The sequence below is a fragment of the Dromaius novaehollandiae genome, chromosome 10 (assembly GCF_036370855.1).
Source record: "Dromaius novaehollandiae isolate bDroNov1 chromosome 10, bDroNov1.hap1, whole genome shotgun sequence".
In the NCBI taxonomy this organism is placed as follows: Eukaryota; Metazoa; Chordata; class Aves; order Casuariiformes; family Dromaiidae; genus Dromaius; species Dromaius novaehollandiae.
Window position 1 is genome coordinate 7,038,457 of NC_088107.1, and position 27,701 is coordinate 7,066,157.

General features: G+C 42.2%; 1 long non-coding RNA gene across 1 annotated transcript; it reads right to left on the reverse strand.

Moving 5' to 3' along the window:
* Positions 1 to 375: 375 nt before the first annotated feature.
* LOC135329385 (uncharacterized) lies at positions 376 to 27,701 on the reverse strand. The gene is made up of 3 exons (XR_010390845.1): positions 27,577 to 27,701; positions 3,814 to 3,863; positions 376 to 507 (listed from the first exon to the last, which is right to left on the reverse strand). It is a non-coding gene; the product is annotated as an uncharacterized LOC135329385 (long non-coding RNA).

Consider the following 27,701-nt stretch of genomic DNA (forward strand, 5'->3'; position numbering starts at 1 on the left):
CTTCAGGTCCTCTCCCTCCAGCTAATGCCAAAGCTTGGGCTGAGGTGGCAATTAGTGCAAGATTCAGGCTTGAAGGGGGGTGTCCTGCTCCTGGGAGCAGCTTTGACCCACTGTTTCATGGATGCATAGCCACGCTATAGTACTGAATCTAGGAACATCACAGACTTGTAACACACATGTTCAACAGTTGCTGCATGCATGCAACTAGTCAGGTTGTCTAGAAGCATTCATTCAGTTTAAGGGAGCATCAAGGTCAGATCATTAGATGAGTCCACGTTTCTGCCATCAAGTTCTTTTAGCCTGGATGGACACTGAAGTCCCTGGGGGCACTTCAGTTCTACCTTGACTGGTATTCCCATCATACCTTTTCCTGCAGAGACTGCCTCAAGAGAGGCTGCAGCGAGTTCCCTTTGACCACAGAACAAAATCCGTCACCTCACTGACCTTGTGACCTGCTGTCGTTACTGGGGTCAGGCCTGTTCAAATCATGCGCTCAAGTGTTTTGACCTGCAGATATGGAGAACAAAACCACTTTGAAGTCAGCAATATCCAGAGGAAGAAGGAAAGGGAAAAATGCCCTTGAACACACATGACACAGCACAAAAGTGAATGAGGCAACAGCTTTTGGAAGCCTGACAGATGTAGAGGGAACACACACACACTCTCTCTCTCTCTCTGAGGCATTGAGGTGGTTTCTACCAAGATAAGGAAGCAATCCTCTCCAGTCACTCAGCCTGCAAATCAACCCTCAGCCACAGAAATGTCTGCTTACGCAGCTTCATACAACCTTGGCAGAGACACAGAGCTAGGGAGAGACTCATGAGGGAGGAAGTGAAAAACTACTCTCAGATGAAATAAGTGTCCAAGAGATGGGGAAGATGGGAAAGTGTCCCTCTGACCTAGTTACAGAAGAACAGGAAGAAGGGAAGCACAGAAATGGGTCAGCAAAGACCAAGTGTTAGAGTAAGGGAACAAAGGGGAAGGACTGGGGATAAGGAAGACAGGGAAGGCAGGTGTCACTGTGGTTAAAGAAAGAGACAGCACTTGGAGATCAGGCAAAGTGTGGAGGGGATAGATCACCCTGAATATGGGTTTTAGAAGCAGTGGAACAGGGCAGACAACTGGAAGCTTAGCATCTGAGAGGCCTCAATGGAAACAGGAAGGTTTTAAGGTTATATTTAAAGAGAAACAAGTCTGGCCGAGCAGGACGTTGGGAATAGACTATTGCAGGCAGCCCAAAAATACTGTCCAGCTGTGTACAGTCATGGGGCCGGAGGCCAAGGCTGGGTGCATGACTGAGGGAGTAGGTGGACATGGGGCTGGAGCGGGAGAGGAGGGGCAGCAAATCTGCAGAAAGGGCTGCCAACAAGTACAATAGCTTTATAGGCCTCATAAAAGGGATTGGGCTCTGGCTGTTCCCAGGACTCAGCGTGACACACCAAGGTCCATGGTATTTCCTGTAAAGCCAAATATTCAAATACAGTGTAAATGGGTGAATTCCCTGCTCTTGGAAGGCGAACAAGCAGTGCAGCGGCTGAGGCAGAGAATGCATATGTTGAAACTGTATTAGTGCTCCCAAGTGGGTGGTTAATGGTCCAGTCCCCTCCCTCGACTGCCTGCCTTGGAATCTGGTTTTGAGGCTGGAAAGGCCTCTTGTTTTTAACGCCTCTCACTGACCTTTACATGGGGCTGTGTGTGCTGCTGATTTATTTTACCTCATGAGGGACAATGCTATAGCAGTGCGTTAGAAAAAGGCAACCTTCTGCTACATGCAAGATATGTGCAATTCACTCCGGCAGCAAAGCAGAGTTGGGGCCGGAGCAGGGGGGCATGCGCTGGTTTGATTTGCGTTTTAATTAAAATGCTCTTATGTCAAATGGGCTGAGGATTGCCTCATAAAGATATTTGGCTGATCCTCCCCAACTCCCACTAACTTCCACCGGACAGGGGGGAATCCAGCGCCTTGCCGGACTGGGCTGTACAGTTGTTCAGCCCCAGCTTTGGAGGATTTATTTCTCCAACCCCTGTCTCTAGTCAAAAGGATGTCTCTTCGTCAGCGAACTCGTAGGCCTGAGAGTTGAATCCATGTGAAGCTATAGCTTCATACCCATCCTATCTTCCTTCTATCTCTTCTGAGTTGAAGAGATTTACAGCTGGTTTCACAAGGCAGCTGGGCATTCTCACCCTTGCTCCTGTGCAAAGGGAATGGAGCGGAGAAGGGGACATGGCAAAACCACCTAGAGCTCTAGATGCTTAGGCCAACTGATAAATGATCAGGGAAAGTGAGGAGGGAGCAGGATGCTCCTAGATGAGTTTCAGTTAAGGGCAGCTAGGGGAGTCAGCAGGGTGCGGGGGAGAAGGAGTGAAGGAATTGAAAAATGAAAGACAGAAGGCTTGCCAAAGCTGCATCTATACGACAAATTTACTCCAGTCACCCGGCACTGAAGGAAGAGGCAAATCTCAGAGATCCCACACCACTTTCCTTCCTTCTATCTCCAGCACCTGCCCAGGTTTCCCTGGCCTTTGTGTGGGAGAGCAGAGCACAGCTCCCAGCCTTTGGCTTGCTGGCTCCCCAGGAGGCCATCTCCTCAGCTCACCCAGCTGGAAAACACACTAAAGAAGGAGCTTCATTTTGAAAACAGAATGGAGGTTCTTAGTGTACCATTGTTCACTGGGTAATTGCTTCCTTTCTTTCCTTCACTCCCGGTAAAGCCAGGGGCAATTCATTCTAGCTGGAGGCAGCCTCCTCCAGGCTTTTACTTAAGTCCTCAAAATAGACTTTGCAAAGAAGTAATTACTGCCTTTTTACTTCACAGTCTTAACAAATATCTTTGGACCTCATTTCAACACTTAGTGGGTTTTATTTAGGTGATGAAGGGATTGTCTTTTTTTTATTCTAGCTTCTGCAGATTTTTTTCTTTTTTCTCCCTATTTCTTTTTCCTCTTTCAATTCCAGAAAGGACATATGCATTTGTATGGTGCATTCAGAATCATTCTTAGGCTTCAATGTTGTGCAAAATTTAAAATTACATCCAAGAGTAATGTTTAAATCTGAAAAACAAGGTAATTTGGATCAAATGAAATAAAATTTTTAAGTAAGAAATATTAGTTTATCCCCAACATATTCCTGCTTAATACTGGCTAAAATTTAAATCCTTGCTCTCCAAAGACTAAGTCATCCATGAAATACTTCAGTAAAGGCTATAAACAGATCTCAGGAGGTGAGCAGGTCTGATCAGCTCAACACAGCTGACGGTAAAACTTCAGAGAAAAATGGATGCAATAAAGCAACATGCAGTTTCAGTAGAAGGTGAATGTTCTCGCTATAGCAGCACTTACACACCCTCTTTTTCGTGCACGAAAGAAGCGCACATTTGTATTTACCGAGGCCCTTAGCCACCTAGGAGGATAAACTGCAAGCTAGATCCCAACCACCAAAGCCAACTTGAGAGGAGCTAAAGCTATATACTCCTTTACTCCTACTCCTATACTCCCAGGTCCCTGTATTAGCACATTGTATCTTTAATCTCCTAGTTACATGTGTGTATTTGCCCCCAAGTTTCTTCTTTAGTCTCCTGTGGGCAAACACTTTCTTTTTGCTGCAAACCTTTGGATACTACTGTTTGTTATAGTGTTCGCTTGCCTAGTGGGCCATGAACCTTCAGGATCCTCCAAAGAGAAAGGGTAACCGACTGAGAATTTCTCCCTGGTCAGAGAGATGTGGGGAAAGAGATTTAGGGTGGACTAACACAAGGAGAGAAGACAACCCAGACATATGGTATCATTTTGCTGCATAGGAACACACACTTTTACCTGGTGTCTAAGTGCACTGGTCTGGTTCACATTTAGGATGGCTCCTTCACCTAAGGAAAGAGATTCAAAATGGAAATAAAATTATCATGATGATGCTTAAAAGAATGACTGGACTGACAGTCTCCAGCATGACTTGTTTTTAGGGCTATCCTAGCACAGGACAAATGAGGACAGGTATAGTGACACCTGACATTACACACTAAGTTTTTTGGGGGACCCCATATGACAGCAAAGCGAGAAAACACTGAACACACATTTCATACAGTGTGAGTAACCCAAAATCACAGAACAGCACATGCATTGAATACTGAGAGGGAGAGAGACCTGTTTGAGACCTGACCCTTGACAACCATAAGTTATCTAACAGACTGGCCATCTGTCCCGACTTTCTCCCAAAGCAGTCCTGAAGCCTGTCTGCTGCGTCCTGTCAGGCTGCAAGCTGCTGGGGGAGATCACCTGGGGCTTAGATAGAGCACATGTGAAAAGCAAGAGGATGCTCTACTTTAGAAAAGGGAGACCCGAGAAACCATGAGGATCCCCTGCAAAGATTGAGAAAACAGTCTGAACCCTTTCCAGCCAATACACAGGTTCAGAGTTGAGCAACTATTTCCTAACACCTCAGTCTGTCACTTCAATTTTGCTTCCTTATCTGTTATGGATTGGCCACGTGGCATTCTTTCTGCTCTCCAAAAGGCCAGGAATAAATCACACAAGAATGGTTTGAATGCCTGAAACTTAAGCTCTTGCTTAAAGTTAAGCATGTGGTTAAGTGATTTGCTGAGCAGAGGTGAATTTAAGCTCTGGAGCATCTTGCTGAATTGGGCCTAGGGGGGTTGTCCCAGTGGAATAGTCAGATTTGTGGAAAAGTTTTTTTTTTTTTAAAAACTTTTAAAATAAATCACATTATTTCAGAATTTCAGAAAAGTATTAGTTTTTTTTTAATGCTTCAGGTATAGTTTTGTAGGGAAGGTGGTCTTATTTTATCATGTTAACTCCTCTTTGTTAGCTATATGGACAATTTATATCTGTGAATTGCACCGGCTCTTTCTCTCCTCCCTGCCCCTATGTACAAGAACAGATAAGCATTCCTCTGAGCAAATGCATTGGCAGGACAAAAGGTTCTTGGTGAACAATACATTTATTATTCCAGTTTTAAAAAATAAATGTTTTTTAAAATAGGAAGATTGAGCCAAAAGGTTTGTAGAGGGAGGTAAAGAAGAGATTTGTTTCCTGCCTAACACCTTCTCAAATGAACATTTTTGCTAAACAAAGACACATCAGAAGATGCTTTTAATTAAATTCATTTATGGGAGAATTCAATGGATCTCTGCCAGTTTACACCAGGAGAGAATTTGACCCTAGGTAATTCTGTGTGTGGGAGAGATTTGCGCTTCTCAGGGGCTTCAGGGGGATATTTTTTGAATTTTAGATAGTCAATATCTATTTGTGTTTATCACACACCAAAATCTTGAAGAACACCTTGATCATAGCTTGCCCTTATTGCAGATGATTCTTTTCTTAAATAACAAGAACCTGGAAAAGAAAAGAAAACTTGTATATGTGCATTTTGTGGGGGTTGAGGATGGGGAAAGGTACAGCCAGCTCCACATCTTTTCTTACTACGAGCAATGACGAAGACAGAACAATCTGGAGAACCACATGAAAGCATTGCACAGGAATACCTCTGCACAGCTTCTCTCAGACAATCATATTCACTACTGGGATATTTTCCTCTTGCTGAGCATCTCTTCACATATGGCTGCTGCTCTCACGCAGCCTTCTCCCCAGGACCCTCCTGCTTTTTTAAAGAATAAGGCCGTATAATCCTCAGCAACCCCTCCCTGCTCTCTCTTTGAAGCCACTTTAGAAAAGTCTGCCAAGAGACTGTCTCTCTGGTACTGCAGCCTGTTAACAACAGAATGTGCATGTGAGACCAGATGTCCTCTCATCTTTCTCTGTACATCTGCAGACTTCAAACTCTGGAAGCTCCCCTTCTTTGTGCCACTGCAAGATAGATATTAATCTCAACCCAGGCCCATGGATTGAGAATAAGAGCACAACACAATTTTTAAGCACATACCTTGGTCCCTTTCACCTTCCAAATCTTCCCATGTATAGAAGTATCTGTGTTCGACCCTGCATATGGTAATCAGCCTGGCTCAAAGTAAGGCCAGGCCACTAGTACCCATTTCAGATTACATTTATTGAGTGAGATTACTGAGGATGAAGAAGAGCCCGCCTGGAAAAAGGAGTAAAAGAGACCAAAGATGGCTTTGTTCTCAAATCCCAAAGGGATTTGCTAGTGTCTTCTGACTGCAGCAGGTACCAACTTATTCTGATCAAAACTATTATCAAGGAATGCTCTGTCACACTAGACTAACAGATGTCAGGCATGCAGCTCAATTTTTGTGCCCGTGTCTATGTCATTTGCTGTAGAGAATTTTTTTTTTCAGTGGCCAATTAAAAGATTTAGGCTAAGGGTCTGCTTCCCTTTCCATAACCATACAGAATACTCTTCACAGTCATCTTCTCTAGAGATCTTATTTTGCCAAGAGATAATATAGTCATTGGATAAAATTGTTTAAATTAACAGCATCTTCCTTAAGCAGCTAAAAATTGTCTTTAAGATTCCTGGAGATTTACATACCTATTTATTATTACCAGTTATAGTTGTACAAACCGTGTCTGCAGTAACAGGAACCCTCCATTGCTCTGGGCACCTTTTCAGTATATTAAAATTGACAAGCCAATATCAATATCTAATATAACAAGCAGTGGATTGCTTATGTACTCATAAGGTAAAAAGTACGCAGGCTTTCTCCTCCTTACCAGCAGCCTCCTTTCTTCCCCCTCCCTCTTAAGTTCTTCCTTCCCTCACACCTTTGAAAAAGGCCGGGTCTCTGTATCATGAACATCATTCCAGCAAAACATCCAAACAATCTATGGGATGATACCCTGGATTTTTTTCTCTTTGCTAGATCCAGGGTCTCATTAACTGGTGGAAAGGAAGACTTAAAAACCTTACTCTGTTGCTACACATAATTTATGTATAATAAGCAGAGAGCTTCAGTCTTCAGGGCCATCACAAAGGCCCGAGACCTCCTTTGCATCTTCTCTTGACACTAGCCAAAATGTGCATGCACCAGTCCAGGAGGGAGAAGATGACACTGGATGAGGTCATTCTCTGCAACCAAGAGCCTTTCTTTTTTTGCTGGTGTTCCTTCAATCCATTGCCCATAACATGCCTCATCCACACAGAGAGGCAGCTTTGCTATTTTCTTGGAGTCTTTCCCAGTACATTGGCTGCACTTCTCTGCTCTGTTTTTGTTCCCTTGTTTTGAACCTATGATGTGCCCCCCCGATATAATTTTTGTCACCTTATCTCATGGGGGTCTGAACCACATGGTTCCCTCCCTCGGTGGATAAAAGACTTTAATTACTTGGATCAGTTCCACCCACTATCCCATGACTGATATAAAAATGGAGTGCATTCGCTTTCCTGATTTGTTAGGCTTCCACTGCACAGCCAGCTCATTCACCTTCCTGACATTTAGTCTACTGATCCTGAGCTCTCAGAAATACATATGCACAGAAGGAGAAAATGTTTCACCTTTTTAATCTTCTCTTAAGCTGAGAGCAAACAGATTGGGTGTGAAGGAAGTACAAGCACCACAATTCTAATATCCTGACTATTGCCATGCCGGGGGTAAACAGCAGGCTAAAAGTATTTTGGTGGTTTTTGGGGCGGTGGTTCTGAATATTTTGTTGAGTCCTCTCTCTCTAGATGTTTGCCTGCAGCCAGCAATAAACTGAAAGGAGACCTCCAAGGGCAATCTCAGAAAGATTTGCCTGACAAGTACAGTTGAGTGTCAGGACCAGTTCTCAGCTCTTTCACTCGGACTGTTCCCTTCTCCACATGACTAGATGCTACCTCTCAGAGGTGACTCATTATAGAGACATTTAACATATTGGGGGGCAGACAGCTTTTCATTATGTGTGCATAAAGCTTTTAGCACAGTGGACTGTGATCCCTGGTGGTTGTCTGTGGGCTCTATTCCAAAGCAAATAAATAAAACCACCACCGCATCCCTGCAACTGAACCTGTGAATTTTTGGCACCAGCAAGCAGCACATTGAAGTATACTGCTCTATCTTGTTAAAATGCCTTTGAATTTGGCCAGAGTTCCTCACAAGATCTCCACACATACACGCTATTCAAGTTACGCAGGTTGATCGGTGTGGTATACAGTAAGGAAGAACAGGAAACATGTCAGGGAGAAAAGTATAAAAGCATCCAGAATAAATAAATAAATAAATATATATATATATATATGCATGCATGTATATATGTAGGCATGCATGTGTATTTATACATATGCATATGTATGTATATATTCAGTGGGAGTTCTCTTGCCAGATGAGTTTGTCTCTTTCCCTGATTGTATAGAAAATGCTTTCTGTAAATGGAAATTGTGCTGGGTCAGGGGTTCAGTAGTTGGTGCTCTTCTCCTGGATCAGCTCAGAGGGGTGAGGGAGCAGCTGGGAATACTTCCCTCTAGAGAAGGCACCACATGAAGCTCTGAGAAGACGCTATGCCACTTTGCACAAGTCCAGTGTTGCTACTTGCGTGATTCTTCCTAAACTACCCTCTAGGTATAGTCTGTTACTCTACATACCCCTCAGGGCTTCAGGGGAAAAATGGTATTTTTCTTAACTTCCAGCCCAAGAAGTTTTGGTGCTGAGTAGTACCCGTGCTGTCTTCAACATCACCCATCTTCCACCCCAGGTACAGCTGTATTTCCATATTTGTTCCTAAAGGATGATGTATAAAGAGGATTTGGAGGTGATTTTTACTGAAGACACTCAAGAAGAGGGAGCAGCTTTTGCTGAGCTGAGCCAGTCTTAACTTATTCAGAGAAATCTTAGCAATCCCTTTTTTATCAAGTGCCTAAAAATTGCTTCTCTCCTGAAGATAAGATTCTGCCTTCCCCTGCACCCTGTAATTATTTACCAATCTTCCTTTTTTCTTAAGAGCTTAAGTAGCTTAATTTTTTGTAACTGAATATTTATTCTGGCTAAAGAAGTATTGTTATTATTGATACAGCAAGCTGCATGTGAACAAAAATAGCCTTCTGTGAATAATTTTAAGATTGACAGCTCCATTTATGCTAGTTTGACAAGATCTAAATACTAGTTCCCTCTTCTCGACTCACTGAAACAGTATATATGAGAATATACAGTCAAAAAAAAGTTTTAAAATAAAAAATTTTTTTAAAGGAAACATCAGACCATTAAATTTCAAAACCACTGAAATATTGAACCACTGTAATAATGCTGGAACCTCTTTCCTCTGTTTCTTCTAAAAAAGCATTCAAAGAAATGGGCAGAGTCCTGGAGTGCACTGAGGCTGGGACAGAGTGATATTCTCCAGCTAGAGTTTTGTCAGGAGATGGTTCTGTAACAGTTTTTCAATCAACTTCGCTTGCCAGTAACTCCACTATAATTGTCTTTTACATTTACTTGCACAAGTCCTTCATCTCCCAGGAGCCCAGAGTATTTTCTACACTGTAAATACAGAGATAACTTTACCCACCCTTGAAAGCAACCCCCTCTGCCCCAGAATTCTGCAGCTCATTAAAACCTGTCAACACCACGCAGCACTCCCTGCAAGGGACTGCGGATGAAGGGCAACGTGAAGCTGAGACCACAGATAGCATTTACTGAGGAAGGATATAGTACTCAGTACGAATGCGATCTTACAGAAAGCAGAGACATTCCTTGAGAAGCTGAATTTTCCAAGACCTTGGCTTAAAATAAAAGCTGTACGTTAAAAAAGAGTTAAAGTGTATGAATTTTCATTTGGAGAAAATGATGTTTTTGGAATATATGAAATATCTATTCCCAGACATCAGTTTCTAATATATGGCATGTGCATTACTTCCTCTTCTGAGTAGACTTGCAGTTGGAAGCTCATACCTTGCATTCAGTTATTATATTGTAACAGAAAAGTTCACTTTGATGAAATGCATCAGTCTGTCAAGTTGAAGGTATTCAGAGGGTAGTATGGAAGTCCACTGAGACTCTCTGTTCTTATTCAGTCTGTGTCTAAGTATTACAACACACAGGCTGCAGTGCATCTGAGGTGGAGTGAACATCTTTAGCCAAATTATCACTATGATTAGTCAAATTAATTCAATTTAGATAAGTTCTTCAAACCTTTTCCTCATACTCTAAGCAAGCTTTCAATGAGGATTTATTTTGGCAGGTCTCAGTCTTTTCTATCTCATGATCCTATGTTGCAATGGAAAAGATTTCAAGACTGTCTTTGCTGGCAATTAAAATAGGAGGGACTACTTTAAATTTCATTTGCCATTTACAGGTTAAAAACATTTGATCTATGTGGTGCAGTTGCTTTTACATTTCTTAACCCCGACAAGAAATATATCAGGAAAAATGTTGCTGAATATTTTCAGTCCAGATGGAAGCAAAGGTTACTGGATTTCTCTTCTTAAAATACTTAGTTTAAGCTCTTCAAAGGGATTAAATTAAGAACAGTAGAAGTGAACCAAAGCTCAAATCACAGAAATTCTTTACAACAGGTCTGCAGATTTGAACAGGTGTTTTTGCTAAGCAAAAATACCACATCCAAATATGTATCACAGTGACTTAGTCTAGGCCCAGCTATGCAGAGAAATCTTGTGAGGTTTTTCTCTGAACAATCATGCCTCTGAACCTCTTAAACATCTACCTCTCATTATTACAATCAATCCTGGCTAAGACCCCTGTTATACTGAGATCACATTCACAGTTTTGACATGACCTCCTGAGGTTTAATTTCCTTCCTCCCTGACAGCAAGATCATAATTATTGAGGTATTAGCTGACATGCACTGACTGATTAAATCTAAAATAAATACTAATTGCAGACACATCATTAAGAGGGGGAGACAGTATATGAATCTAGGTCAGATGTAGGCAAAGATCCAAGCTTTATAGTTAAACACAAATCTCGAGCTGGTGATGAGTTCGATGGGACCAAAATCTTGCAGGTTGTTCTTGCTAATAATGCAAGCCTGTATAAAAATGGAGCCTGAAATCTTTGTGATGGCAAAAGTTTAAAACTGTACCATCTCTGTGGAGTAACACACTGAACACATACACATTTACTGTGCTGCTGCTACTAGCACAGCTGAATGCATTGCTTAAGTCTAGGATGACATCAAACAAGTCATCTGCTGGTCACTTCACTGATATGCCACATCTCTCACGTACTAATAATACCAGGTCTATGAAGACAACATTTGCCTGCCCCTTTGCTCTGCCCCTGCTCAGCCCTATCAGGGTGCGTACAGAATGAAAGCTACATGTATTATTTTCTGATACTTTTTGGACCTGTATCCTCACCTCAAGTCTTGCTCTGTCCCTATGACATTTTCCATGTAAAATGTCAAAAGGCCCCAATCAAGAATGAAAAAAATCCTAGCAGCTATAACAGCTTGCATCTGGGTTTGGCTTATTTTTTTTCCTGAAGCTTTTTCTTGTCTTTTAGTATGGAATTCAAGCCTGTATTCCCCTTGCCCTAAAGCTGATCCAACCACTTACGGGATTCTCAGTGAGATCATTCAGGAAATATTTCCATTTAGAGGTCTTTACTTGGGGATTTTTTTTATTTATTTTGTCCTGTGCTTGGCATCAGCTGCAGGTGCTTTTCCTATTTTGGATGGAAAGGATATTAAGCAGTATTCCTAAAGGTCCTTTTGGAAGATTTTTTTTTTAATTTGCCAAAAAAGCTTTTGATAGAACATCCTCCCCTGGCCCCTAGTCTGACAGGATTCCCTGACCTGCATAACGCTGTCCAGATTGAAGCATGAGAAACATTTCGAAAATGAACTATGCTGAAGTCTGGGAGTTATTAGCTGCCAAGAAATCCCAAAAGCTTTTAAACCTTGTTTGCAGCTGCAGAGTAGGAAACCTAGGTGCTATTCTTAGAGGAATTCAACAGGAACTGTAAATTCAAGGCAACTTGGTGCTAAAATACAAAGGTAAAGAATTAAAACAGACTCAAGAAATGAGCAATCCAAGCCATTATGATGCCAAAGAGACTGACTGAAAAGGAAGTTTAAAAAATGTCAGTATGGCTGGCTTGGATAGAAACTCAAACTAAGGTAAAGGAAAACATTCAATGAAATTATGAATATGTGTGCTTTGCAATGGGTCATAGATCAGGTCCAAAAGAGGAGGCTGAAGAGACTAAGCGTTACAGGGCAAGAGCTTTTTGTTATGCACCTAGCACTAGGGAAGCAAGGGAGGCACTGTCAAAGACAAGACCCATATAATCAGTAAATAAACATCTATTTCAAGGAACGAAACACTTTTCCAGTCCCACTGAATACATTTTATTTCCTATAAAATCTGAAAACTGCCTTCCCACATCTTCCCCACGGAAAAAGGGAATGAGGGTGAGTTTTAGGTGGCTTCAAAACTGCGAAGGGTTTTCTAAGAGTACTGGCATGCAATCAAAACCCATCAAGTTATACTGGCGTAATAAGTGGTGTTCATCAGCTGAGCAATGGTAACTAAGCGGGTGCATTCTCCTGGTGCAGGCCGGTTGTGAGATCAGACACAATCACTGTGTTGATGACTTAAGCTAAGAAGCTTCATTTCACAATGAAGCAGCGTACAAGCAGACATATGATGAGTTACCAAGGGGCAGCTGACAGGCAGTAACTTTCCTCATCGCACACAAGCTCTGTACCCCTGGCCAATGAAAAGTAGGTGTCGTTATCTTTCTGTACTCTCATACATACAGCATGATTAGCAGCCCCAGTCAGCAAGGTAATAAACTGCGAACACCTTTTAGGCAATGATTTCATCCTGACTGAAAGTTAAATAAAATAACCTGATAAATCACCATTCCCCTGTGTGCACAAGCACAAAGAAACAGAGTCCTACCGCACACCGCAGTGAGCAGTTGCTTCAGTTTTGGATGCATTTTAAGGAGAACAGGAGTTGATTTTCAGATAATGCTTTAAGTGCAACCTCAGAAAAATCAGGCCCCATCCAGTTTCCTTATGTCAAATCCCTTCAACAGAAACATCCAGAATGAACTTGTCACTTGTCACAATCTTTTCCAAGGACTCCAGAAGGAGATGCAAGACTCTCAAGGTAGGAGAATACTTTTGTGCACCTGGCTTGCACTACTTCAAGGAAAATTACTCTCAAGAGCTAATTAAAATGCATGATTTCCCCCCTCGGCTGTATAGATTAATCTATTTCATTTTCAAAATCTCTTTTTTTCCCATCACTTCAAGTATTCAGAAGAGATTACATTATTACAATCACAACTTGGCCTCAGTCCCAGAATACAGAGATGAAGCAAGCAAAGTCTTTTGTTGAATACCCACAGGCGCGTGCACACACGCACACACTCGCCATGCAGTTAGCATAAGCACTTGGTACTTTAGACAAAATGAAAGCACATTAATCAGTTATACAGAGAGGTCAATCTAACTTATGACAAAAGCCACAAAATTGGAAGACTTCTAGTGGAACATAGCTAAGTTAATACAAGAGAGAAAGGAAAAGGAAACTAAAAGAGGCATTTTTTTTTACCAGGAACAGCTACAGGTCTTGGTCTCATAGAAGCAATGAAATGGAAGGAACAACTTTAACAGAGTTTAGTAGCACCACTGAGCAGTTCAGGACATGGACTTGATAGTAATATTACATCCAGATCAAAGCAAGGCCTCTTGGCAAACTAGATCTTTGAGGTAATCCAAAGCCAAAAGAGGTTAAAAAGCTACAGATAAAGGGGTTCTACTGCAGTGAAAGAGTATTGAGGAAAAATAGGAGAAAAACTACATCCTATGTTAAGTTCTTTCATTAGAGTGCAGCTATTCAAACTTCCCCTGGAAGAAACTAATCCCTTGAGGTAGAGAGACCAGATTAATGTTAGCTGTGCCAAAGTACTTTCTTTCAAAGTAATGGGAGCTCTCCAAAGATCACAGCTAAATAAGAGCAGAATCTCTGTCCCTACAGGATGCCTCCTCCCAGAGCCTGCCATCTCTCCTTCTGCCACACATGTTTGGGGAGGGGAAGAGACTTAGGCTGTGGTTCCACATCTATTAATATCACATCTGCATACTCCCAGATTTCATGGCAGGACAAATTTGATCTGGATCAAGCACAAACACAATTCTATTGTGTTAGCCGAGCACATGATATGATGTGCTCCAGCTTTAAGTTAGTCGCCTACGCTATGTCAGCTGCAAGAAGATTGACAGTTCTGGACTTGGTATAGAGTCTGCCAGGATAAACTTACATATCCAGAATGGTTGAATGCATTTGAACTAGCTTGTGCATTTGCACCAGATCAGGACTTTGCATCACAGGGACCAAGTTTTTTTGATCTGCTGCTTGGCACCTTAAATCCAGATGCACCATCTCATGGAACAGAGGCCTTGAATGCAGACTCTAAATCCTACCCACACGTGCAAGAAGGAGTCACCACTCTTTGCAACCCAGCACCCAGAAGCTAAGTAAACAAGCTGGAGTTAGATCCCAGTTTTATAAGTTGCTTCCTTTACTTACTGAACCAGGGACTGATTCCCTGTTGTCATGTAGGTGTCTGAGACCTTACCGTGCCATAATATTGCAGTTCTCCATAAGTCGATGCACTGAAGGGATGTTTCAAGGGGGGCAGCAGCTCAGAGCAGCAAAATAAATTATTTTTTTTATATTTTGTGGGAAAGATTTTGGTTTTTAAATTATATATTTAGTGAAAACACAAATAATTCATGAGTGTTTTCAAACACATGAATAATTCAAGCTAGAACTGAAATAGCTAAATCATCAGGGCCATCATACTCATAGAGGCATATAGGATAGGTTATTTCAAGTACATTTCACTGCAGACTGGCACGTGCAGGTATTCACTAATAAGCTGCTGCATCCATGCCTTTTAGCCCCCACAATACCCAGCTAGTCAGAATACCGCAGAATTCAGGACTCCAGTCCCATGGCTAAGATATATCTCAGCCCTAATTGAGCTATAGGTTTAAGAGTAGGGACAGAACCAGTTTGAAATCCCATTTTACAGCTCGCCTAACCACATCTGAACCATGCGGTACGTGTGTGGCATTTAAGAACAAATTATGTGAACACCATACAAATGTTCGCTATTAGCTAACTCCGAACTCTAGCAACCAGCATTCTTGCATGCATATTTGTGGCTGACATTGTGTAGACTTTGAGGCATGTATATTTATTAATTTGAATTCTGTGTATTTTGTGGGCAATAAGGGTGTAACACTGAAACCATAACTTCATTGTGAAAAGTATGTACTTTATGTATGTAGGGAAACCTGGAAGATCTGGACAGTCAGATACATTAGCAGGAATTCTCAGAACAAGAAAAGCTCAGACTTTTAAGTACCTTTTAATGATGATTTCCATTAACCTGACACCAACAGCTTTTTTTTTTTTTTTTTCCAATTTTATTTTCAAAGTTCATCTTTAACTTCTGGTTACATTTACATTAAAAGCTGTATTTTACATTTTACTTATCCTATTCCATCCAACAGCATCACTTAAGGCCACGCCTGATTTACTGATACAAAATGAAATCCTATGGATATTTTGTCAGGCATCGAGAACATGTTTAACCTCCTGAAAAAGCAGTAGTTTATCATTCAGGGTTTAAGCATAAAATGTGTGCCGAAAAACAGCCCCTACTTTGACATTTCACTTGTTAGTAATTTAGTAATATGTATTCCAAAAATGTATTCCAGTGCATGCATCATCCTACCTTTCGCCTCCCCCTTGTTCTGGGCTTTACACCATGGCTGGTCAACCTCATGCCAGGAAGTACTCAAAAACTCAAAACCAGAGAACTGAAGATTCAGCATCAGAACAACAGCTAATAACTGCTGTCACTTTCAGCTCTTTTAACACTAATCCCTGAGGAAAATCAGGCAGATCTCACAAAGACTTCTGTGCAGGAACACTATATTTGTTCACCCAAAAACCTCAGCCAGAACCAGGACCCTGTTAGTCTCAAAACAGTTCAAAAAGACAAAGGAGAAATTCCCAGTCCAGGAAAATATAGTTAAGCATTCCTGGCCATAAGCACTTTCATAGAGGTCAGTATTTGACTTGCTGAAGTCTCAGTACATCATCTTCAGAATCGTTTAGTCCCAGCACGTCTCTGAGCGGGCTGCTCTGTAACAGCACAGTCCCTCTGCGTTCCTGGTGAAAGGCGACATTAGTGCACCTAAGATGGGTATCATTCTCTCACCATCCTCTTTCTTTTGGCTATAGCCAGAGTCATAGATGATCAGCATAGAGGATGTCTTATTTTCAGAAAGCAACAATTAGGTAAGATGCTGTCCCATACATCCTTCCATACACCACTCAAAGGGAATCTTCCTGGGATTAAGGAAACAGCTGGTCCATAGCTAGCAACGATATTGACAGAAATACAAACTTTGCAGAAGGAAGTTAAATGTTTGATTAAGAGGAAATTGAGGAACTGTGCAATAGTAATAACTCATAGTTATATTTAATGCATTTTATATTCCCTGCTTATCATCCCAGCAACGTCTCTGCTTTGGAAAAAACTAGGGTTCACAAAAATGATAGAAAACTGCTATGCTGTAAATGTCTAAGAGTGCTGGAGCCGTATCTTCCCTGACCCTCTGATCTTGGGAAATAAAATGGCTCAGTCATTACAACTTTTTTTCTCCCCTCCATTTTTCTAGGAATTCTCCCATTGTAATGAGCCTTTGACCTAACCTCTATTTCTTCTAATACTGCCTGACATCTTCCCATCATATGTTAACAGTATGTGTCTTCAGTGAAAGGCAAACCATCACTGGCATTCTGAGGCCCCAAAGAAAAGCAACGTGGAGGAAGAAAGAAAGAGAAATCTCGACCTCGCTGGCTCTTTCCAGTGATCTGTTGCTCCAGCAACTGAAAGTTAAACAATGATGTCAAGAAGACTGAGCCTTCCACTTTAAACCCTGCATCCAGTTGCCACAGCAACTAGTTTTAAAAGTAAGTGATGTAGAGAGTTTTCTTCTCTCGGGAGTAAAAAAAAGCCCAGGGAGTAAGCATGGCAAAGGATGTTTACCTGGTATTTGGGGCATTACTTTAGGCTGCGTTATAACACCCTGCTTAAGGGAAGGGGCAGGGAAAAGGATGAGGCTGTTATCTCTCAGCAAAGAGGAGCAGATGTTTAGAAGCAAATTGCTTTGCTCTTCCTTTCACCAAAGGAAATGCCAAAGAAGAAAACTCTGCTCCCAGATGCCACATGGACACCAAATGTTCCCAAACAACTCACACAAGTGCAGGCTGCCAAGGCAGGGCAGGGCTTGCCGTCTCGCTTTCATCCCTCCTGCCCCTCACTCCCTCAGCTGTTCCTGCCCAGCAGTCCCATTTGTCCTGCAAACTGCTGGCTGCACTGGTCAGCTTACAGGCTTCAAACAAGGAGGACAGGTGCTGGGGGTGCAGCGGGTTTCCTTTGGCCACCCCTACGCAAAAGCCCTTTTACATCCCCCACCTTCCCTCAGGCCTTTTTTTTTTGCTAGCCTCATGTATAGTTCTTTTGTTTGGTACCTTCAGTTTTGTGACTTCCAGGGAACAGAAACCACTGGCAAAAAGGCACAGCTTTGCAATTTCACCTCAAATCAAACAACTGCCCCAGACCTCCACTTATAATTAAGCACTACATGCTGGTGTTGCTAAGAGGGGCAATGGGGCAAGAGTTGTTGTTTTTGTCTCTTGGGGGGCAGAACCTGTCCCCTTTTGGAAGTTACAGCCCAGCATTTTGATTGACCTGACCATTTATTTATGGAGCTTTTTTGCGCTTGGAACACGTTGCTTTCCAGTGTATTCAGAGCAGCCATCCATATGGAGCTGGTGCAAAACAGAGCTGGGAGAGAAGAGACAACCTTCATCTAACACTCTGCGCTTGAAATGACCTTGCTAAGCTGCTCTACCATGCTACAGACCTCCTAAGGAGACACTTATCCCTGAATGCCTACAAGGAACTACATGATTAACTCTTCTACTGATTCATTCTTATCCATTTATCTAATACAAACCATTTCTTACTCCATTAGGCCCTTGCTCTCACTGAGTAATCCCCAGTTGTATCATGCCTCGGAATTAGTCTGTAAGGTCCTCAGGGCAGGGATCATGCATCGGAAGGTGCCTCACAGACTTAGGCCATTGCTAAATTAATAAGAATGTAATAAAAGTATTAGAGAGCTCTACCGAGGGAGGCATTGTTATGCCCCAGAGGCAGCATATCTGGTTAACAATCCTGAAAAGAAATGCCAACAACATTAGCCTCTGCCCCTACATCGCTCTGCCTAATGTAAAATTAAGTAGCTACAAATTACCTATCTATTTTTCTATCTGCCTAGGCAATTAGCCCAAGCTCATTACTGGACATATGGGGATACATCTGAGCATGTAGACACTCATGGAGATGGGAGGTGCAATGCACAATATGGCAGGAGTGGCTTCTCCCAGGTCTCAGCCCTATTAGGCAACATAGCATTAAACTCACAATACTTTGGACTATCAGTGGAGGTCAGAAAAAGCCTGTCTCCATCCAGGAGAGGGGGAAAAGCTTCCAAAATCTGGAAGGAAAGGTGTCCAAAGGGCAAACCTGGAGCCAACAGTGGCAAACAGGCTGCAAAAGTGCTGCCAAAGTGCACGGAGGACAAAGACGCACAGACACAAATGTTTATTCATGTAGGAAAGAAATGCCAAACTATAAGCAAATAGGGCTCGGCGCATTTATTTGTGATTAAAGCTTGTGCACAGATCTCTGAAAATGAGGCGCACCCTCCTGATTAATCAGCCTGTTGCCAGTGGTGCATTCTCAAGAATAAATCCACATAGCTGCAGTGATAGGATATCTGAGCATCAAGACCAGAATCCTGTAAGAAAATTCAGTAAGAGGTCCTCTGGTGAGCAGCAGAGAGCAGCACCCCCTGTACTCTGCAGACACTGATGTGGGCTGCTTTGTGCACTGCAGCACCAGCCTCCCCACGCTATCCCCCCCGTTAAGTGAAGAATGCTGTCTCGAATGCACTTTAATCCAGTTAGGTTCAAGCCCTCCGTTTTACAGTTTGATGGTAATGCTATATTTTTATTCAGTGTGGGATCAGAGGTCTGACGAAACCTCATGTTGCCAACATAAAAGTAGAAGGAGCTTTAGTTAATCCCAATGAAAATGAAGTCCACTTATTTCTCCCTGCACTCCTCCTGAAAAGAAAGAAAATGCAAACCCCACATTTGACTCTCTTGGAAGAGAAAATTCCCTGCTGTCCTCAGATGGTTAAAACATGCAGCTTTAGTGGACTGCGTAAGGAATAGCAATTACATACCCTTCGTCTCTTGCCAGCTTGTGCCTTTTTTTTTTTTTTTTTTTTTTTTTGGTGAGGTTTTGTTCTAAATCTTTCAACTGTTTTTTCCACTTATGCTTCTAGGGGACACAATCTCACCAGCTATGAGGAAAGGCAGTGGGGGGAATGACAAAAGGGATTTCGCAGGCTGCTTCTATGTCATAAAAGAGAAGGAAAGCCCCAGGTCTGAGGTACAGTAAGCATGACCATATTAAAGGAGCAGGTGTTGTATTAGCTTAATTTGTCTGGGAGGAGACCTGAGCAAATCCCAGCAGCCCCGCTGAGGAAGAGAGCTTTGTGTGCTGACACAAAACCCTCCCCACACCAGCATTTCGCTGTCTTCCCTTCCCTATTCTTCAGCTTCTCCTAATTGCAGGGCTAACATCCTCTGACAAGTGCCTCAGATGGCCCCCTTCAATAGCCTTATCATCCACCCCTCCCTGCCCCGCTCCCCATCCCTGATTTTTTTTTCACAACATGTGTCCCTGCAAGGCCCAGGTTCCTCTCAATTACTCTCTGGAGCAATTGCATCTGCTGAGAAATTGAAAATACTTCCAGCGCTCACCAGCAACAGGGCGCAGAGGACAGTTACTGGGCCTTTACGACATTGCTGAAATGTCTGCCTCAAGCAATAGTGTAAACAGGGCTCCAAATATCCCTCTTTTGAGGATGCAAACCCACGATCCACATCAAAGTCGGCTGCTTGTCTGATGTTTGCTTTGAATGATGGTGTCCGAGGGAGGGGGCCCAGAAAGGCCTGACTGCCTGCCATGCTATGAATATGTGCATTATTGGCATAGCCTCTGGCCATGCCACAAGCTGTGTGTCAATTAAAATCTGGATCTGGAGAGCAGCAAGCCAAGGCAAGTAAAGACTGGAAATAAGGTTGGTATTTATAAAATTACTAAAACAGGTATATAGTCCACATACAAGGTGGAAAAGGATCAATCCAACAAAGTCTTCAATTGACAAACAGAAGAGGCCTGGGTTCAACAAGCCTAGTCCTAGCTTCTCTCAGTCCCAAACACATGCCCAGAAACCACCGTTTCCCTAGAATCCTGCCTTCTTACACAGAAATCAGCATTTCTACCTGGGCCACAATATCCACTGTTGCTGCTATAGCTGCTAGTCATTTATATAAGGCATTAACCAAGGAGCAAATGTCTCCAACAGCTCTACTGCACTTTGGGGCCTCTCTTCTGTCTGTAAGACTTTCCTCATGGAATCAGCCAGTCTGGGAACATTGGCCTATGTGGCAGCAGAAAGGAGCCAGTACCTTGAACAGCTGATATTCTCAACACCAGGAAGATCTGGTAAAGCTTCTCTTACTGCTGGTACCATTGCCAGTCCCATAGCAAGGTGGATTTACTGGAAAGGAAGGAAGGAATGGGCTTTTGTCCTTGCTACCAACAGCTTAACAATGCACAGGCTGGGTTGATCCAATAACTTCATGCCTGCAACAGCTTTACCCGCTCACATGCCAGCCAGACCACAGCTAACTGCAGCTGTCAGCCGTTTTGAACACGCTGGCCACAGAGAAGATAAGCAGGAAGGGAAAACCTGAGGGTGGGAATGGAGCTCTTGGTCCACTGTCAATTGAACTAACTGTATCATACAGGGACAGGAAGTTTATAAAATCAGTTTGGAGAGAGGGAAGACTGCAAAGGTGACCATTAGACAAGAATTACCCTGCACTGAATTACTCAGATTGAAATAGTTTCTTTGTCAGGAGCATGGTGTGTGTGTCTGGGAGGGAAAGGAAGATTACAGGATACCAGACAGCAGTAAAGAACCTGATTCAAAAAGTGCCCTGAGATTTCACTGCGCAGTGAATTTAAAACAGACATCCCTTTAAGATACACTGAAAGGAAAAGAAAAAAGTGTTGCAGAGGAAAGGGAGGGGCTGTGGCGATGGATGAGAACAGCTGGAGAGAAATTCCAGGGGGACAAATAGACAGGCAGTCACAAAGTCGGTTAATTTTTAAAAAAATAAACTAACACAGAAAAGGACATGCTTGGGGGGAGGGGGAGGCAGAGCCTTGGAGGACCCATCCATTATACACAATGCGGCACAGGGACACTGTGAATCAAGGTCCTGCGGGCACCCTTGCAGTTAGGCTGGCGTTATCAGAAGCTGGCCCTGTCCCACCGCTCATGACACAGCACACTACCTTTGTGTCCCTTAGTTACCCCCGGTCTATTGTGTTTTGCAACTTATGTTGAAATCCCTGAGAGGAAACAAAGAAACAGAAAGCAGCACTTGCCAATGGCTTGTGTTGCTAATTGCATTGCAACCGCATTTTTACCTGGCACTGTGCACACAGTGACCCACTCGATTTTGGAGCTTCTCTCCTTATTTCTGAAACTAAACAGTGACCACAAACAACAGTTGGGGGTTAGCTGGAAGCCAACTGCTTCTAGGCCAAGGTAAGCAAAGCTACAAGGCTTTGCCTTGGAACCCCTTTGCTTTGGAACCCCAGGAAATAAATGTGTCCTTCAATGATCAGCTTTCATGGCCTTCGCTTGGACTGGTATGGAGCAGCATCTCCAGATATGTGGATATCTGGTTTTCAACAGGACTAGGCCCCACAAAACATTCCTGGGGACTACAAAGCACCATTTTTCTTGGGTGAACAGCTACCTACCTTGACCTGTAGAAATAGTATTCCAGTCTAAAACATCACCTCCTCCTCACTTCCTGGTGGCACTTGAATGCACTTTCCATGCACATGAGGTGTTGTCAAGGCATTCAGTAACGTAGTTACAGTGACTGCCTGAGGAGCATGTGAGATTCTACCAAAAGGCAGAATTTCAGTCACTTGAGGTCTCTAGACCAAACAATAAATAATCTCTCCCAAGAAAAATAGCCGAATTCCGTGCAGATCTTGCCTCTTACTGCGATAACACTCAGATGTTTCTTTGAGAGGTCCATTATCAGACAACAACCGAAACATGAAGTTTGTCAATGACAAAAGTATTTCTTCTCATTTTAAATATTTTCTTATAACTTTAATCTTGAATTCATATCCCAGAATCTTCAGTAAATTACATGTCCAACAAAACTGAAGCCTAAGATGGAAGAACCATTTTAAGGTCAGAAGTGGTAATCCTGCATCTCATGTCCACAGGAAACAAGTCTTGTTGCTTTTTGTTATATTGAGAATATATAAAATATCCACTAGAAACTTGGCCAAAAGCACTAACTTGGCTTATATATGCCACCAAATAACCATCAAGCAGTAACAGCTTTAGCTTACAAACGGGTGAAGCTGGACTTAAAATTGTCAGCCTGTAAGTATGAAGACCCACGACCCATTACAAAACCTTAACCCATCCAAGCTTCCTTTCTGCAGATGGCCATCCCATTCTTCCTACTCCTCTATGCTTTGTTCACAGATTAACTAATTTCTTTTCTTTACAGTGAACTGCTCCTTAAAACATACAGAAACATATAGCTTGCAAGCAAGAGGGGTAATGTGCATTTGATAGAAACCACCCATGTAACTGAAACCACAGTTTTTATGATAAATTGGCAAACGGGCAAACATGCAGAAACTGTATCTGCCATAATGAGTTAAAATAAACAAATCCAGCTGTGGTAAAAATAACGAGTTCTCTGCACACACATACACAAATTCTGGCTATTTCATTAAGAACATTAAATCTAGCCCCTTAACTCCAGCTCTTGATGATAATTAAATACACATAAATGTACTGCAGTGAATTTGCTCCCGGTAATTTGCATAGCAGAAAATAATTATTCTAGCAATTAAATATAGTGCCATAAGCCTCTTCTTTACATGCACCACAAATTTCTTCTGATGCTTTTGCATCACCTGTTAAGAGCTTATTTAATTGAGGCCCCCTTGCTATTAATAGCATGATACACTGGGTTCATGGTAGCTTGGCCTCTCATGTTTGGAGCTGTGCTTCATTTACATATTTCACCTTCCCTTTCCAAGAGTCACGGTCAACATCACAGTCTTATCTTGTTCATAGGGCTGCATACTATACGCCACAGCCCACCCTTTAAATGCACTGTAGCTCTCCTACAGCTAGCCCAAGCCCACTTCGGGTTCGGCACAGCAGGGGTGGGGTATGACCAACTAAGGCTCTCCAGCGCTAAGACCCACTGCCTGCTGCTGGGGTGTGAAAAGGAAGGGGGAAATGCAAAGATGAGAATAAAAAGACTTCCAGTCCAGAGCATGATTAGGAAGAACACACTGCTTTTTCTCAGGGTTACCCTTTTTTCTTTTTCTCTCTCTCTGGCCTGGCGTACAGCTGCCTGCAGCTCCTTTTGCTGGTTGCCTAGCAGGGCTAGTATTCATGGCAATATGAGGTACACCATGGATGCTCCCTGGAAGCAGCCTGCTATTTCCTACCCAGAATGTCTTTTATTTCAGACAGTGCCATTGCTTGAAGAATGACAACAGTGCTTTATTTCCACAACAGTCTTCAGCTAATCTAGTGACAACCTTGCCTTACCTTCAGATATACTGTGCCATAGATGAATATGGTGTACAGAATAATGCAAAATAAAATCAAAAAGGCTAACTTTATCAATCCTTCCCTTCTGTAGGACCAAAGGATTATTTTACAAAGCACAAACAGAACTGTGTAGCCTGCATGTTTAAACGCTCTGTTACAGTCAAGAACAGCTGAAGCGATTAGCAATGCCCCATCTCCTCCAAAAGGCATAAACTCCAGGGAAGGAATCAATAGGAAAACTTTACCATACAGAGCCCTTAGCTCAAGACACGTTTTGGGGATAAAGCTTCTAAAAGACAGTTGATAAGATGTTCATCTAGGACTTAGGAAAGGGCTAAACTCAGTCCTTGAGTATTTGCCTATGTCATAGAGACTCAGATTGCCCTGTTGTAAAATGTGGATAATACTTTCTTCTCTCATAAAATGCTTTGGAGTCCACTGACAGAACAGGATAAGAACTATATCTCTGAGTTATTTACACCCATCCTATTATTTAACAGAATAATTTCAACACTGGTAGATGTTCTGGAACAGACGCACTGAAAGACGTTTCTGCCAACTTCTAGTAACTGCAAACACAGCAAATGCAGGATTTCTGGCTTGCAGTGGACCTTCTCCTGGTTAGTTTTTGAAAAGAATGTGATGCAAACACTTGTCAAGGCAGGAGGTTGAATTTGCTGAGTCTTCTAGCCCTGCATCTCTATAAATGACACTTTTTACCAACAGGAAATGTGAAATGGTCTCAGACACTTACTGGCTAAATGATGGATGGACAGTCAGTTCAACCTATCAAACTCATGTAGTGTATTTTTGTTAACGGAATTTGAGTGCAGGTTCCCAAAATATTACTTGAATGGTGAAGCCTACCCACAGCTTTCAAATTTAGAAATTTCACCTTCACTAGTCAGTATTTCATCTGAGAAGATGCTTGTGAATTTGTTTATGCCCTTTTTCTTTGTAGTACAAGCAGCTAGCGCTTCAGTCACATAAAGCATTAAACTCAAGAATCAATAAGATATCCTGATTATAAAAAGCAATTTATTTTTCACTCTCAGGCCCTAGTTGTTGCTTCCACTGAAGTCAGAGGTTTTTCCATTGACTTCAATAAGGTGGAGCAGAGCCAGGGACTTTTGTCTGTTAATTCCTTGTGGATCATTTACAGCCTTCCAAGCACCACTGTAAAAATAAACTTCAGATTTTTAAAAAACCACACACACACAACAAAAAGCAACTGGAGTAAAATATGCATAAATACCCAAAGAGAAGTACTGGTATACTATCCCTACAGTATTTCAGAATAGCTGATTATTTACTCATTAACAAACTGGAAACAACAACTCCACTTTAATCATCATGTGCATTTCTATCACCGGGGCAAGCAGATCAAATAATCCGTAGTCCCAGGTATGTAGTTTGCTCTTGAATATAGACTGAGACTCAGTGAAATGAGCTCTGAGCAAAAAGACACAGCTGAAAGAGGGCTTGATAAATCAAAGTGCTTGGAAGTGCCAAAAAAACCCATCAGTTCAGGGGAGATGACTGCCTTTGTTAGATATTTCTCAACTGCAATTCAGCTGACCACCCTTAGATGCCAAAGCTACAGGAGGCAACCAGCAACATAAAGTCAGCTAAGAAAAAGGGAGAGAGGGTGAAGACTCAACCTCCCTTATTTCTTCTTTTTATGTGCCTCCCATATCTCAAATAATGGATTGACAAAGAGCAACATTAGGCGCATCGAGCATTTTTGCATTGCATTGTCACAATATTTTCAGGCAGAACTGTTAAGAAATGAAATATTTTTCCAGCAGAAAACTTGTGAAATGCCACTCTTGCAAACTTCCAAAAGCCAGCTACTGAAATGGTCAGAAACTACAGCCATGGATTAAACCAGGGGAAACATTCCTAGATGAGCTTCTACCATCTTGCTGAAATGATTGTCATGTCAACTGCTTGGGAAAACTGGGGCTAAAACAAAGGGGAGCTGAAAGCCTGGAGCTTGAATTGAAACTATAAAAGGAACAAACAAAAGTAGCACTGACAAAACTCTAAGGACTCCTTTGGCACCCAAGGAGGAAGCTTAAAATACAGCCAGCATCTGTCTGCTTTTTTCTCTCCCTATCTTGTAGTAAAAAAAAAAAAAAAGAAAGGAGAGAGAGAGAGAGGGAGAGGGAGAGAGAGAGAATGCGCGCGTGCTCTTAGAAACATTAGAAACAATCTCTTTCTGTGTAAGCTGTTGCCAGATTCTGAGAGAATAAGTGAGCATTTCTGTGCCAACCCATTCACACGGCCAGGTGAAAAGAAACTCATTCCTTTACAGCCTGTGCTGCCCCACACAACATCTGCTGAGAAAGTGGGATGGGAAACACCAAAAAGCGAGAAGAGAACAGCGGAGGCCTTCAGGTTAGAAGGGCAGTCTGTTCCCACCAGGGAGCCACTCTTTCACTTGCAGACAACTGCTGTATTTGACATTTCAATGGGAACTGAGGCAGAGCAGGAGGGAGGGAGATGGAGGAGGGGGAGGTGGGAGAGCAAACATAAAGGGACTGCAGCAAGAAAAGCAAGGAGAGAAAAATTCTACATCTCTTTCATTTCTTCTTTCACATTTCCCCCCCATAATATGACAGTCAGGAGAATGAGGAGAGTTTCTTTTAAAATCAGACAGACAGGCAGAGGGTTGGCACTGTTAAAAAGTTCTTCAGGATGAATCAATTTTATAGGGCTTCCTTTATTTTTTGTCATCCCTTTTTTGTTTATGTTTTCAAAGAGAAGAAAAAAGGATTTACATAAAATAAATAAAAAGAATGAATAACAGCAAACCCAGCCATGGGCAGCCACAGTGGAGGCTTTTATAAAAATTATGCCAATATTGTTTCAGCGTTCAGCATTGTCTCGGAGTTTCAGTGTGTTCAACACAGACACATTCATCCTGGGGAGTAATTCTGAAATCCTGATCACTTCATACAAGCCCCTCAAAAAAATCTGCATGCTTTTCAAAATCTGGTTTATAGAAACTTTCATCCAAACACATTAGAGTATTTTGTAAAGGCTTCAAAGCAGTGCTGTGCCATAAAGGGGTATTATCTTCATTCTACAGAACAGGAAACTGAGGCCCGGGGGAATCAGTCAGGCCACATCCAGAAATGAATCACTGGCAAAGCCTGGAATACCAACAGTCTCCCTTGAGCACCATGCTTGTCTGCAATGAATGTAGAAATGGCCTTTACTAAATGGGAGTCTCTCCACTGGGTTTTGTGTCAGACCCAAATATATAGACCAAAAACAATACAGACAAGGTGCAAAATGAAAGAGTGCATTCAAATCTACAACCAATAAATATGAATAGTCACCAGAATTCACATAGTAGTAAGCATGGTGGAACATTTAACATTTGGTGAGGAAATAAGTGAATGGCTAAGGCAGGATTATAGAAGAGAGCCAAGGAATAGCTTCCTTGAAGACAGTAAAGGGAGGTTAGGAGTCTCCCTGGAAGGGTGAGGCAAGATTGGGTACAGCTTCCATGGACTGAACTTGGAAATGAGATATTATTACATCCACAGTCACTTTGTCTTTTCTTCTTTCTTGGTAAGGATTCCTATGAATTGCCTCCCTTACTGACCATGAGGGGAAACAACTAAAACACTTGCAAGATTAGCATTGCTAGCTCAACATTCAACACTCACTATGCAAAAGTCAAAGGTGCTTTACTATTTGCTTGAGACTGAATTTGCACACAGGAGAGAATCTCCAAAAAGCCACAAAGCCCTAAATGCCTAAGCTATGATTCAGGAGTGAGGATTAAGAGGTTAAAAAATGTTTTATATTCTATGGGAATCAGGCTAGAAAAAGTTCAACATCACTTACTCTTTTTCCTGATGAAAATTGCTAGTCTTTGATCCTTCTTGACTGCTGCAACTGCATATTACTTCCTTTCTGTCTGCTCCCCACCACATACACACAAATGAGTAGGTTCCCACTTCATAGGCCAG